Genomic DNA, 13814 nt, shown 5'->3' with positions numbered 1-13814 from the left:
ATGCAAAGAAGAAACGGGACTGGATGTTCTCTAGTGTGGGTCATTCTCTCCGATGTCCGTAATTTCCTGGCACCTATAGTTCTAAGCATGTGGCTAACGTAACTTATCTGCTAACATGAATAGTATATTATGAATCTGTGCCTATACTCCCTCTAACCTTAGGTGTGCTTGTTTATTTTTTATTCATGAGAGTTGGATGTTCATTGTGTGTCACATTACCCCTGATTATCCATTATTTATCACTTACCCCTGTGTAGTCAGTGGTCATCATCTTACTTCATACGTGTCATGGTTATGGAACTAGTAAATAACTTTACACAACCTAGCCATACCTTGGGAAATTATAAATAATGATACCCTGAATACTTCCGGGTGAAATGCTACAATGGTATATCCATGCCCTTGCGGATCCTTCTGTAAACGTTAAGACATACCAACACGGCATTCCCTTGGCGGCATTGCTAGGAACTAACCCCTTCTAGTGGCGACGCTAAGAAATGCCAACAAGCATTTCTGGCGCCGTTGCCAAGGACGAGCTTAACAACCCCATTCCTAGTGATTGCGCTTAGAAATGTCAACAAACATTTCTGGCGCCGTTGCCGGGGATGGCACTAGGTGTAATGATATTTACTAAGCTCATAAACATGGCAATATAAGTAAGAGGTAGCTACTGCTTATACAGGCTAATGTGTGTATTGTTTTGTTTTCTCCTGATTGGATGAAAACAGGGTAGTGTATGTCTGGTTTCTCATTGCTGACAAACTTTGTTGAAAATCCCGAGAAGCTCGTGAGAAGGGTCTGACCTCGCGTCGTCCCTCCTCCGATCTCGCAGTCGACAAGTGAACCAGCTTTCTGTTGGCGCTCCTTAAGTACCCATTTTATCCCTTGTTTATCCTTGATAATGGCATGAATTTAATATCAAAATCACTAACCGTCCTAACCCCGGCCTAATTATTGGTCATTTTCACATTTGCACATATATTTTGGAGGAACTTCGTTTTTGCAGGTTTTTGGCCTATTTTGGAGCATGAAACAATGAGGCCCGTGATCGAGCGCTAACACGGAGAAAGACGAAGACCAAAGCCCAAAGGAAGGACCAAAGCCCATGTTGATTCGAAGCCCATTCATGCACATCCATCCTCCATGAGAGCCTAAAGGACCAAGCCCACAAAGATGAGATCAAGATACTTCGGGATTAAGCAAACCAAATAAAGATTTAAGGAAGGATTCCCTATCCTATCCTTTCCTTGAAGATATCTCCAAGATAATGACGTCCAAAGGGGTGCAATCATGATCAACTCTAGAAGATGCGAGGAGTCTACACGCGAAAGATGAGACCGAGGCGGGTCCGAAAGAGGGTAGGCTGGCCGGCCTAGGCCCATGAGGCCGGCCAGCCTAGCCCATTTCCGAGGCGGTTCGGCCTCCCCTTCAACCGGTGGCTTCCTCGGCTTATAAATAGCTCACACCTTATTCAACTCGCGGAATCAATCCACCCAGAACTCGACGAAAACCTAGGGCCAAGACCAGAGGAGGCTGACGGCCGCCGCGAGTCTTCGAGGGTACCTAGGAGATGGCTTAGGCCACCCCTAGCCGCCATGGCCTCCCTGCGAGGTTGTGCCATGGTGGAGTTCGGGGGTCATCCCCAATATTCGTGTGGGTATGTACACACACGATGGTGATATCAATCTACTCTTTATTCTTGTTGTCTCGACTTTGGTCTACTGCAATGCATGCTTTCTTTCTCATATGTGATGCATCCATATGTTCATAGTAAGATTAGATCTATTCGTGGTGATTAGTCTATATCTTGCGAATACGTTGAGGTAGCATGTTTTAGCTAGTTGGTTGATTACCCCGGTGTGGTGACAGCATGGCGGAGGGAAAAGTTTTAGCGATGACATGATGTGAAATAGGATCGATGGCGAGTACCATGGGAGTCGTTGCGCGGCCACCAAGAGGAGGAGCTTCGAGTAAGAGCACTTGGTGGGCGTTTGGGGTAAAGATTTGGGAAACCTTAGGCGTCGACACGCACCTCGCACCGGTGACCTTGGGAAAGTAGGCTGCTTGCGAGCCGCCTTTCTGAGAGATGATTTCGTGTACCTTTAGTTGAGATGCAATCTATATTTTGATCACCTTTTTGACTTGAACTATACATAGAGATGATAGGCCCTAGCTCATTGGTTGTGTTATCTCATCTACGGTTGTGGGTGCGATGAACACTTATATGCAATCTTCGCTTCATGTTTAGGATAGGTTCGATAGATTAGATGGTAAACTCTAGTCGGTTCGCTTCCGATCCACGGATTGATAAACCTTGGGGGAGTACTCTAAAGGAAAAGCTACCACAATCCGTGCGCTTGCGGTACGTAAATTGGGGCTCTAAGAAGTGTCAACAAGCTTTTCTGGCGCCGTTGCCGGGGATCGGCAACTCGAACCCTAGGGAGATCTATCTATCTTTTTGGACTAACCCTATTTTTATTATTGCATATATCCTGTGTTTCTTGTTTGTGTCCATGAATGCAGGTAAAACCGTAGACACAAAGCGATTGAGAAGTTCTCAACGTCCGTACTTTGACAAGTCCAATCTCACTCAAGCAAGTTGATGGCTACGTGAAGACTCGCTCTTTAGTGGTAAGTGCTAACTTTTGTTAGTGGCCCAGCATCCGCTATCGAGCCCACACTCAAAACAAGTAAAGATGAAAAAGGTATGTCACCGTGTCAATTTTGGCTAATGTCTCTTGGAGATTTCTTTGTCCAAGCCATAGGTGATGAAGTATGCCCAAAAAGAAAATCGTACGATCAGATCATCATCATCTCCAAAGTACTGCTGTTGTGATGAGATTTTCATCCATGATCAGAGAAGTACCATGAGAGAAAATTGTATATTGTAAAGCTCCATCAAGCCTTCTTTCCAATGCATTAAGAATTATGAATTTTGGAGATCGGTGTGAAGAGTTATGGTAAAATCTTTCAACGCTGCGCGTTCTGAAATGTCTCGGGACAGAGCGCAGTGCCGGAGTAAAACGACCATAACTTCTTCATCCGGAGTCCATTTGGGATCAATGACCACTTGTTGAAAAGGTAATTTCATAAGGCTTTCCATGGAGTAGAATTTTGGTACATGTTCTGTGCAGGATGATCAAGGAATTCAACGAAGAAGAGGCAGCAACAAATAATGGAGAAAGTGATGACGATGTCGCAAGATGTTTGGAGGACCTTGCGCACAAAAGTTGATGATTTGAAGTCGACCAATGCTGGAGGCAACAAAATTAGAGGAACCATGATGCCACCCATCTTCTCCATGGGATGCTCAAGAAACTTCTAGTCGAGTACAATCAAAGAAAGAGACCACTCTGATCATCGACACAAAGCACGGGAGCCTCCTTCGATCCTGACACCTTAGGCAAAGCAAGAACCATGGAGACAGACCATTGGAGCCATACTACTCGCTGGTGAATCAATGGTGATGACCTTGAAGCCAAGGATGCACAACAAGACGCTCCGAAGACCACAAGATCAAGATCATTGACATCTTCGGATCGATTCGTAAGAAGTCATTGTTATCATCAATATTCTGCTCGACCTCAGAAGAAAATTGCAGTATATTTTTGGATATTCAAAAGTCCCATGAAGTTCCGGTTCCAACGAATCAAGAATGAAGTCAATCGAAGTTTCCCACAAGAAGTTATGGCCAAAACATCGAAGGTCGTGCACTCTGAAATTTTCTGGACAGCACGCAGCGCTAAAGTAAAACGGTCATAACTCTCTCATTTGGACTCTGTTTAAAGCGAATGACCACTTGTTGGAAAGGTAATTTCATAAACTTCTCAATAGAGCTATATTTTGGTATATGTTCTATTCTGGACGCAGGGGAAAATCTATGAAGAAGAGGCGAAGAGCAACATGACGAGAACAAGGTGAAGGAGATAAGGATGACAACATTGAAGAGGAGCTTGGGCTGTGGTTTCATCAAGCATACATGATCGAATTCAGAAGCTCAGGACAAAATAAGGGCCTCAAGGATGTTGGCAAAGGAAGGCACGAGTGACAACATTCAATGCATGAAGATGTTAAGGGCGAACCATGATGGATAACTAAAGGCGTCATCAATACAAGCTGCATGGACAATTCGAATTCTCGCACGAAGGACCATGGCTTCACATCAATGAGAAGGTATGTGAGAAAGTCAAGCTCTATGACTTTAAATAAAGCGCTTTGCGGGAGGCAACCTGTTCATTTTATTTATCTATTTATATATATTAATATGACCGTCTACATTGCACTCTTTAATCGGAATATCAAGTAACATTGTACCATTGCTCTAACAAAAACCACAACTTCATGTTGTTCATTCTAAATGTTATTGAGGGAGCACTTTGTTATTTGATCTTGGGAAACTTGTAGACCTTTTTGTGTGCCTATTAGTGTTTTGAGTCTTTTTCTTTGTGTCTTTTTAGAGAGATTTATGAAGCATTGCACCACCCTTTGATTCTAAACTTGTGGCTAGTTAACTTAGGCTAACTTTTATTTTGTTTTAGACCACCTCATCATGTCATATCATTTTGTTCACCCACCCCGTGTTGCATTACATACCATATTGTTCGTCTCACCCTTGCATTGCATTGCATGTTGCATTTAAAAAAAAACTTTTTCTAAAAACATTGACTAGCCTCGCTTTTGAGATCCTAAAACCCTTAGGAAAATCACTCATAGAGCAATCCTAAAACCATAGGTTATGTTTTTCTTTCAAAAAAAAATCTAACTTTTGTTTCTCTCTAGTTTTTTTAAAACCACCTTAGATAGAATTTCTATACCCAGCACTCTCTCTTCAAAATTTTTGTTTTAAGCCAAAAAAAATATAGGAAACCCATAAACCTACTTCTAAAACCTTGTTAGCTCGGTTGCTTGGTCCTTTTCGATAAATAACCTTTTCATTGACAAAAGCCTCACTTCTTCTAAAGTGTCGCGAAGGCTTTTTGTCACTCTTAGCAATTGTTTTTGAATAAGCTAGTTGCGGAACAACATCGAAAGGTCCTTTCAACCTTGCTAACACTTGTTTTTGCTAACTTTGCATTTGCACTTTGCATCCATACCATTGTTCATGCCCTCATTTTGCTAGCTTGGTCTCAATCTTATTGATGTATGCTTTCCTATCCATGTAATGCTTATCATGATAGCATTTACCTTTTGCAATCTTGTGTAAACGTGGTGTTTAAACTTGTTTGCGGACCTCCATCTTTAAGCTCTTTTGACCAAGATAGAAATCCATTTTCCTCTCATTTGCATACACACACCTCCCACTTGCATTCACATAAACCCATTAGGTTTAATTTTCACTAGACTAACTATGCCACAAGTTAAGTATCTTAGGGGATGTTTTTGGTTTGTTGGCAATTGTTTCTACTCCCAACTGTCACCTTGGGGGTAGATTGTGCACTTGAATTGTTTTGCAGGCATGACAAAGCGTTCCCATGAATTCGTGATCAAAGAAGAAATCAAATTCGTCAACATCTCCAAAGTTCGAGAGCAAGCCCCGCTGTTTTCATCAAATTTTGCACATGGACATAGATGTACAAGGAAGAAAAAGTTGATATTCAGAAGCTCCATGAAATTTCCGTTCCAACGCATCCAAGATCAATGAATTTGAAGACCCATATAAGGAGATATGGCAAGAACATTGGGCGTTGCGCGTTCTGAAATTCGTCGGGGCAGATTGCAGCGCTGAGATGAAATGGACATAACTCTCTTGTTCGGAATCAATTTTGGGTGAATGAGGACTCGTTGGAAAGGAAAATTTGTGCACTTCGTAATGGAGCAATGTTTCAGTACATGTTCTGTTTTGGAAATTGAAAGAAAAATTTGTGAAGATGAGGCAGCAATGGGACAACGAGGAATTGAAGGCGGCGACGACGATGTGAAGCAATGATTGGGACCATGACTTAGTACAAGAAGAAGTTGAAGGAAATTAAGGCAACAAAGGTGAAGACACATTGAAGATGATATTCATACACATGAGGGAAGGACTTCAAGAATTGCAAGATGGTCCATCTTCTCCTTCCACGCCTAGCTTCATGCTAAGCATGGGGGAGGATTTCGTGGACAAGGAAGAAAGATCTCATGGAGTAAGATAATCACGGTTGCCACAAGATGCTCATGATTCTTCTTCCATGCTTAGCACAATGCTTAAGTATGGGGGAGGCCGCGCTACACTTCATTACGAGCATCGAGAAGACGGTAATTCTTCCTCAACTCTCTCTTTTTCTAAATGCTTGTACATATATGCCTTCAACCATAGATGCAACCTTTGTATATCTCTCCCTATAATAACATGGCTACTAGGAGTACAACCTATATTTGTTTTTGTTTTCAATGAATGATAACCACCATCACCTTGAGCTCACCACGATGATATTCTTATATGCTCTTGCTTATGGAAAAGTGATGAAAGTTGCTGCCTTGTTTTACCTACGCTATGTTGTATATGACTTGACCATTTGCTCTCAATTAAATGGAATTAAAATGATTAAAATACCGGCTCTTTTATTTGTGGAGGTTAAATGACTAAATTCTAGACCCACATATTCTATGTTGCTCTTTGATTTAAGTCTACCGATGACCTTACACCTTGTGTTGTTTAATTTGAAAACTTAATTTCTATTCTATCTACATTTGTGAATCTCTTGCAAAGTTCTACCTACCAAAGCCTATACATACATATTCTTTCATGATGAAACCTTTAGATTGCAAACTTATATTTTGATGAGTTGGATTAAGATTGATTTCTTCGGTATGAGACTAAGAAGCTAGTCATTCCGTTTTTTTTTGTGTAACCTTCTTTTTGCTAGCCTATTTATCCATGCATTGTGAGTTTCTACTTCGGGAATTTTGCAAACCTCGCTGGATATCCACCCTAAACCAAAAAAATCTTTTTGTGATTAACTCCTTGACCACAACCCAATTTGAGTATGGATTATTATTTCGACGGAATCAAAAGAATCAAGGGCACCATATAAAGAAAAGTTTTGGGAGACAAGGCTCCCCGAAGATTCAAGAGGTTCTATGAAGAAGAAGGTGAATTTGAGATACTTACCCTAGCTAGTTGGTTCTCCCACTATTCATACTCGAGGACGAGCATTCGTTCAAGCATGGGGGGATGGCTGGGTAAGTATTCTATGTTATCAAAAGTTCTAAGGAGCAAAAAAAAAAGAAAAAAAAGAAAGAAAGAGAAAAGAAAAGAAAAATGAAAGAAAAAAGAGAAGAATAAAATGCTCCTTAGCTCTTTTTGGCTTCATTAATTTTCCAAGTTACTTTGAAGAATTATTCCATACTCAAATCTTCCAACCATGTGCAATCCGATAACGAGAACTTCATTTGTGTCTCGGGATCATCCATTTGCCACTTGCACATGTCCACCTATCTAAATGTGTGTGTTTCATCTTTCTCCCTCTCCAACATTATTTTCCAATGGCCTTTTTGACTAGTCTCAGTTAATCCAATAGATCTCTCTCTTAGTTTGACAATATTTCAGATATAATGTTTTGCTAGGATTGTTTTTACCTACCAAGCTCCACATAAGCCTTCCACTTTTATATACGAGTAGAATAGGTTGAAGACAATCTAATGTAGGCTTGAGAGACTTGATGAGATGAGTATTTCCATGATCTTTTGCAAGAGAACCTCACTTATGTTTGATATGCATTCTTTTGAAAACTCTTCACGATGAAGACAATCTAATGTAGGTTTGAAGTTCGCTTAAGTTTGAGAGCATTGTATTTATTTATTATTGTGGCTTGTTCTTTAATTGCTAGTCTATCTTCCATAATGAAAAAGTAGCTGGTCACAACATGAACTTAAATGCTAAATACTTGAGAGAGCAATATGTCTTGTTATGTATGACTAAGTGCAGAGAGTACATTGAGGGGCAACGCTGATTTCTTTATAAGCAAAGCACCTAGACTTACTCGAGGATGAGCAAGGTTTAAGCATGGGGGGAATGTTGGTGCTCCTTAAGTACCCATTTTATCCCTTGTTTATCCTTGATAATGGTATGAATTTAATATCAAAATAACTAACCGTCCTAACCCCGGCCTAATTATTGGTCATTTTCACATTTGCACATATATTTTGGAGGAACTTCATTTTTGCAGGTTTTTGGCCTATTTTGGAGCATGAAACGACGAGGCCCGTGATCGAGCGCTAACACGGAGAAAGACGAAGACCAAAGCCCATGTTGATTCGAAGCCCATTCATGCACATCCATCCTCCAAGAGAGCCCAAAGGACCAAGCCCACAAAGATGAGATCAAGATACTTCGGGATTAAGCAAAGCAAATAAAGATTTAAGGAAGGATTCCCTATCCTATCGTTTCCTTGAAGATATCTCCAAGATAACGACGTCCAAAGGGGTGCAATCGTGAAGGACATAAACTCTAGAAGATGCGAGGAGTCTACATGCGAAAGATGAGACCGAGGCGGGTCCGAAAGAGGGTAGGCCGGCCGGCCTAGGCCCATGAGGCCGGCCGGCCTAACCCGTTTCCGAGGCGGTTCGGCCTCCCCTTCGACCGGTGGCTTCCTCAGCTTATAAATAGCTCGCACCTTATTCAACTCGCGGAATCAATCCACCTAGAACTCGATGAAAACCTAGGGCCAAGACCGGAGGAGGCTGACGGCCACCGCGAGTCTTCGAGGGTACCTAGGAGATGGCTTAGGGCACCCCTAGCCGCCATGGCCTCCCTGCGAGGTTGTGCCATGGTGGAGTTCGGGAGTCATCCCCAACATTCGTCGGGGTATGTACACACACGATGGTGATATCAATCTACTCTTTATTCTAGCTGTCTCGGCTTTGGTCTACTTCAATGCATGCTTTCTTTCTCATATGTGATGCATCCATATGTTCATAGCAAGATTAGATCTATTCGTGGTGATTAGTCTATATCTTGCGGATACGTTGAGGTAGCGTGTTTTAGCTAGTTGGTTGATTACCCCGGTGTGGTGACAGCATGGCGGAGGGAAAAGTTCTAGCGACGACATGATGTGAAATAGGATCGATGGCGAGTACCATGGGAGTCGTTGCGCGGCCACCAAGAGGAGGAGCTTCGAGTAAGAGCACTTGGTGGGCATTTGGGGTAAAGATTTGGGAAACCTTAGGCGTCGACACGCACCTCGCACCGGTGACCTTGGCGAGCCGCCTTTCTGAGAGATGATTTCATGTACCTTTAGTTGAGATGCAATCTATGTTTTGATCACCTTTTTGACTAGAACTGTCCCTAGAGACGATAGGCCCTAGCTCATTGGTTGTGTTATCTGATCTACGGTTGTGGGTGCGATGAACACTTATGCTTCATTCATATCTATCAAGTGTTCAGTTTATATGCAATCTTCACTTCATGTTTAGGATAGGTTCGATAGATTAGATGGTAAACTCTAGTCGGTTCGCTTCCGATCCACGAATTGATAAACCTTGGGGGAGTACTCTAAGGGAAAAGCTACCATGATCCGTGCGCTTGCGGTACGTAAATTGGGGCTCTAAGGAGAGTCAACGCTTTCCAAGCACCATCAACCAAACCCATGGCTGAGAAGACTCTCCGTGATTTCTCCGTCCCCTTAGCTGCCAATGTGGCAACTGGACCCAACATTGATGTTGGGGACGTGAACTTTGAGCTGAAATCCAGCCTCATTAACATGCTGTAGGCTAGCCCATTCTGTGGCAAGCCGAATGAGGACGCCAATGCCCATCTCCAGAACTTTCTGGAGTTATGAAAGACCGTAACCATACAAGGCGTTACAGCTGACGCCATCAGGCTCTGCCTATTTCCTTTCTCCCTCCTGGGGAAGGCGAAACAGTGGTTTTATCAGAACAAGGAAGCCGTCAGCACCTGGGACAAGTGTTCCATGGCGTTCCTCGCCAAATTCTTTCCGTTGGGCAAAACAAATGCCCTACGCGGAAGAATTTCAAAGTTCCAACAGACAGGGATGGAATCCATCCCAGAAGCTTGGGAGAGATTGCAAGAATACATACTTGCCTATCCTCATCATGGGATGGACGAGTGGCTCGTGCTCCAAAGCTTCTACATTGGGCTAACGACAACATCCAGAGCCCACCTTGATGCTGCTGATGGAGGAGCCTATCTCGACCTGACAATTGCCAAGGCTACGGCCTTGATTGAAAAGATGGTCTCCAACCAGGGCTGGAACAAGGAGCATTCCCAGCCCAGAACCAAGGGCGGAATGCATACCATCAAGGAGACAGACATGCTCGCCGCCAAGCTGGACCTCCTACTGAAGAAGCTTGATGAAGGGAACTGGCAACAAATGCCTGTTCCCGTTCATGCCATGAACTCGTACTCAACGTGCGAGGTTTGTGGTGACTGTGGACACTCGGGGAATGACTGCCCCGAGACCCGTGAAGACGCAGCCTACATCAACAACAACAACACCGAGTTCCGTCCACAAGGAGGCCAGGGGTGGGGTCAGGCACGCCCACCATTCCAAGGAGGAGGTAACAACTTTAACTCAAATTTCAATTCGAACCAACCCTCGTTGAGAGACCTAGTTTTTGACCAAGCTAAAATAAACGAATCTTTAAACAAAAAGCTTGCTGCCAATGATAAAATTTTGGAGGGTATAAATGCAAAAATTGAAACTCTTTCTTCTGCTCTTAAAAATAAACTAAGTTTCAAAAAAAATGATAGAAACACAACTCGCAAAAATCGCTGCTGCTGTTCCTATCTCTGAGTCCGGGAAAATTCCGGGGCAACCCGAATCTCCCGTTGAAACTGCAAATATGGTGTCTACCGGGTGGGGCAACCTTCCCCGGCAGACTTCTCGAATTAACCATGCAGGCAGGTACAATCCCCCAAAGAATGACACTTGGGATGGCCTGGTAGTAGCAATTCAAGAAGATCCAAGGGTCCCTATGATCAATTGCTCAATCTTCGATCAATACTATGAGCATGCACTCTGCGACCTGGGGGCTAGTGTCAACATTATGCCCATGGTAATATACGAGAAACTCTTATACCCTGCTCTCTCCCCAATATATATGTGTGTGCAGCTCGCAGACTCTACAATCTGGTATCCCAGAGGGATAGCCAAGAATGTCTTAGTCCGCGTGTGAGACTCCTTTGTCATTGCAGACTTCGTGGTCATGGATATAGAAGGCGACCTCGGAATCGAGCTCATCCTTGGGCGACCATTCCTGAGGGCCGCTAGAGCAAGGATTGACGTGGGAAGAGGAGAAATCCATTTTCATGTCGGAAAGGAGGACATGTTCTTCAGATTTAAACAAAGGGAAGAGCAGCGCATCCTGAACCAACAGGATGACAAAGGGCAGGCACTTTGGGATGCACCAGAATCTCCACCATCAAGACCTACGACCACGATATCAAAGAGAAGACGTGCAAAGAAGGTGTGGCGTAAGGTCGCAAGCTCGTCCTCGTCCAATTCTCCAAGACGAGCCGAGCAATGGTAATCAACGCAGGAGAAAGGTCCCGCTCGTCAGACTCTAAACAACGAGCCCTTGCCGAAGGTAAATCGGTACGTATCTCATATTTACTTTTCCACCATTTTACTTTTCTCGACTTTTTCAAATTTTCCCACTACATATTTGAATTTTCAAAAAACCCTTGCATGCTAGAAACTTTTCTAGACTTTTCCATGTTTTTACAAAAATCTAAAAAAATTTCTGAGAAGGAAAATCCTTTGAAAAATAAATTTGAACATATTTTCGATGAAAAGTTTGGCAGGCACCAAAATTTAAAAAGATTATGACCGTTAGAAGGGTAGTGGGCCATGGCTGTCGGCAAGGGGGCCCACCTAGGGTTCGGTCGAACCCTAGGGTCGGCCGGCCCCCTGCTAACGGCTAGTGGGCCCACCCTTCTCCAATGGTCGCTAGCCGTTGAGGTGTGTTCCCTCCAACGGTGCCCGGCCATTCTCTCTTTAAATAGAGGCCGAGGGGTAAGTTTTGATCTCACACACTCAACTCTCATTCACCCACTCCCTCTCAAACTCTCTCAAACTTTTCTCTCGGGTTTTCATTGGATTTTTGCTCAAGATTTGATTTCAAGAGACCTCTCTCTCTCTCTCATTTATTTGCTGCAAGAAAGAAGGAGCAATTCACGGGTAAGAACATTCGTTTCGGTTTCACTAACATAACCCGTTTTGAGTTGCACGTGCTTTGTCCATCATAAAAGGCTTAGGACGGAAGGTTTTCGGCGTATTTAAGAAGATGACGGTTGGAAGTTCATCCCGTTCTGGGGTGGCTCAAGCTCGTACACACTCGAACCTACACCTACACCAAGCACAATGGACTACGAGGAAGAGGAACAATACGAAGAGATGTAAGCCGATCCGCAAGCCGAGGTGATGAGGACATCAACTACAATACAAGAACATCTACATCAGCAACACCACCAGGCGCACCTCCACTCCAGGCCCAGGCAACATCCCCTACACTTGGGCCAATTACTCGAGACCGTGCGAGGGAATTGAACTACATCATGCTATTAAAGAACGAAGGCCCAGAAGAATAGCAGTTGGCCCAACAGGAGGCCCAACCTTCGCAACCCTAGGTGTGAACAGTACCCGCGGTACTGTAGCGCCGCCCCTCCTGGCCGCCAGGGGCTGCGTCCCCTATTTAGATAGACTCCTCTTTTATTTTCAGACTTGAGTTTTGTTTTACATCTAGCTTTAGCTACTCCTGAACACGCGCAAATCAGCACTATCCTCGTGTATTGCAGAACTCCACCTTCGAGTGATATATAGATTGCTCGCCTCTTGTTCTTGTTCGTTCTTCGATTGCGAACAGGAATTGATCTTCGTGATCAGGCTGATCTTGCACCAACGAGGTCAGTAACCACAGGGAGTTGGTTCAGCGATTGCATTGGCGCTTCGGGTTCGCTCGATGTAGTCGGATCGTGAGGGTCATCTTCGGCCAAGTCGAATTTATCCACTCACCGAAAGATCGGGCACTCCGGCTCTATCAAGTGGTATCAGGATTCCAAGTTGATCGGTGAGTTTATCTAGTGTTCTTCCCCTTCCTACAGTCCACAAAACCAAAAAAATATATTTCAGGTTAGATCATTGTCCCAGCAACCTTTTGAGCCTTGCACTTTCTTTTAATAATTTGCATTGTTGAATTTGTGTGCTTACGCGTTAAATTGTTGCTAGTTGCATTGTGTCTCTCGTTTCTTTTCTTTCTTCCACCACTCGCGATCTCCCCCCCCCCCCCTTCCCCATTCTACGCGATCCTTCTGATCGCGTCCCTTCCCCCCTTTCGCGCCGACCCGCCCTCCCCTGCCTTGTGTGCCAAGTCAAAAAAAACGAGGAAACCGATTCCCCCGATCACGCTTCCCCCGATCGTGCCCTCCTGTTTGTTTATTTTGGAAAGCAATCACAAAAAAAGGGATGTCAGGATCTTGAGAGAGAGAGAGAGATCTGTTTGTGAGTTTCTCCGAAAAAAAGTACAAAAAAAAACAAAAAGAAGGAAACAGCAAGGAGGTGGGCGATCTATTTGTTTGGGGGCAGACTCGGTTCTGGCTGCGCGCAAGCCGTGTGCGCTCCCTGCTGCACTTCTTTTTCTGTGTTCTTTTTTTTCCTAACCTTGCTCCACCTTGTGCACTTTGTTTCCAGAAGCTTTGTGACATGTTTGCCACTATAATTCAACCTTGCATTATTGTTTGATTGTGCTAATCCTTGCATTGAGTGCAGCCTACCCAGAATTCCACATAGTTCTACGACGAGCAGACTTTATTTCTCCAGGCAATCGTTCCTCCAATCTTGCGCCGGTTCTACCTGTTGGTTGCAGCTCACCCCTGT

The 13814-nt window shown here is 43.9% G+C and overlaps 1 non-coding gene across 1 annotated transcript; it reads right to left on the bottom strand.

Annotated features, from left to right (window-relative positions):
- Positions 1–9932: 9932 nt before the first annotated feature.
- LOC120693595 lies at positions 9933–10039 on the bottom strand. Its single transcript, XR_005683055.1, has one exon. It is a non-coding gene; the product is annotated as a small nucleolar RNA R71 (small nucleolar RNA).
- Positions 10040–13814: the final 3775 nt, after the last annotated feature.

The sequence above is a fragment of the Panicum virgatum genome, chromosome 9N, assembly GCF_016808335.1.
Source record: "Panicum virgatum strain AP13 chromosome 9N, P.virgatum_v5, whole genome shotgun sequence".
Classification (NCBI taxonomy): domain Eukaryota; kingdom Viridiplantae; phylum Streptophyta; class Magnoliopsida; order Poales; family Poaceae; genus Panicum; species Panicum virgatum.
The sequence above is the reverse complement of the archived record's forward strand: the minus strand, read 5'-3'. Positions and strand labels throughout refer to the sequence as shown.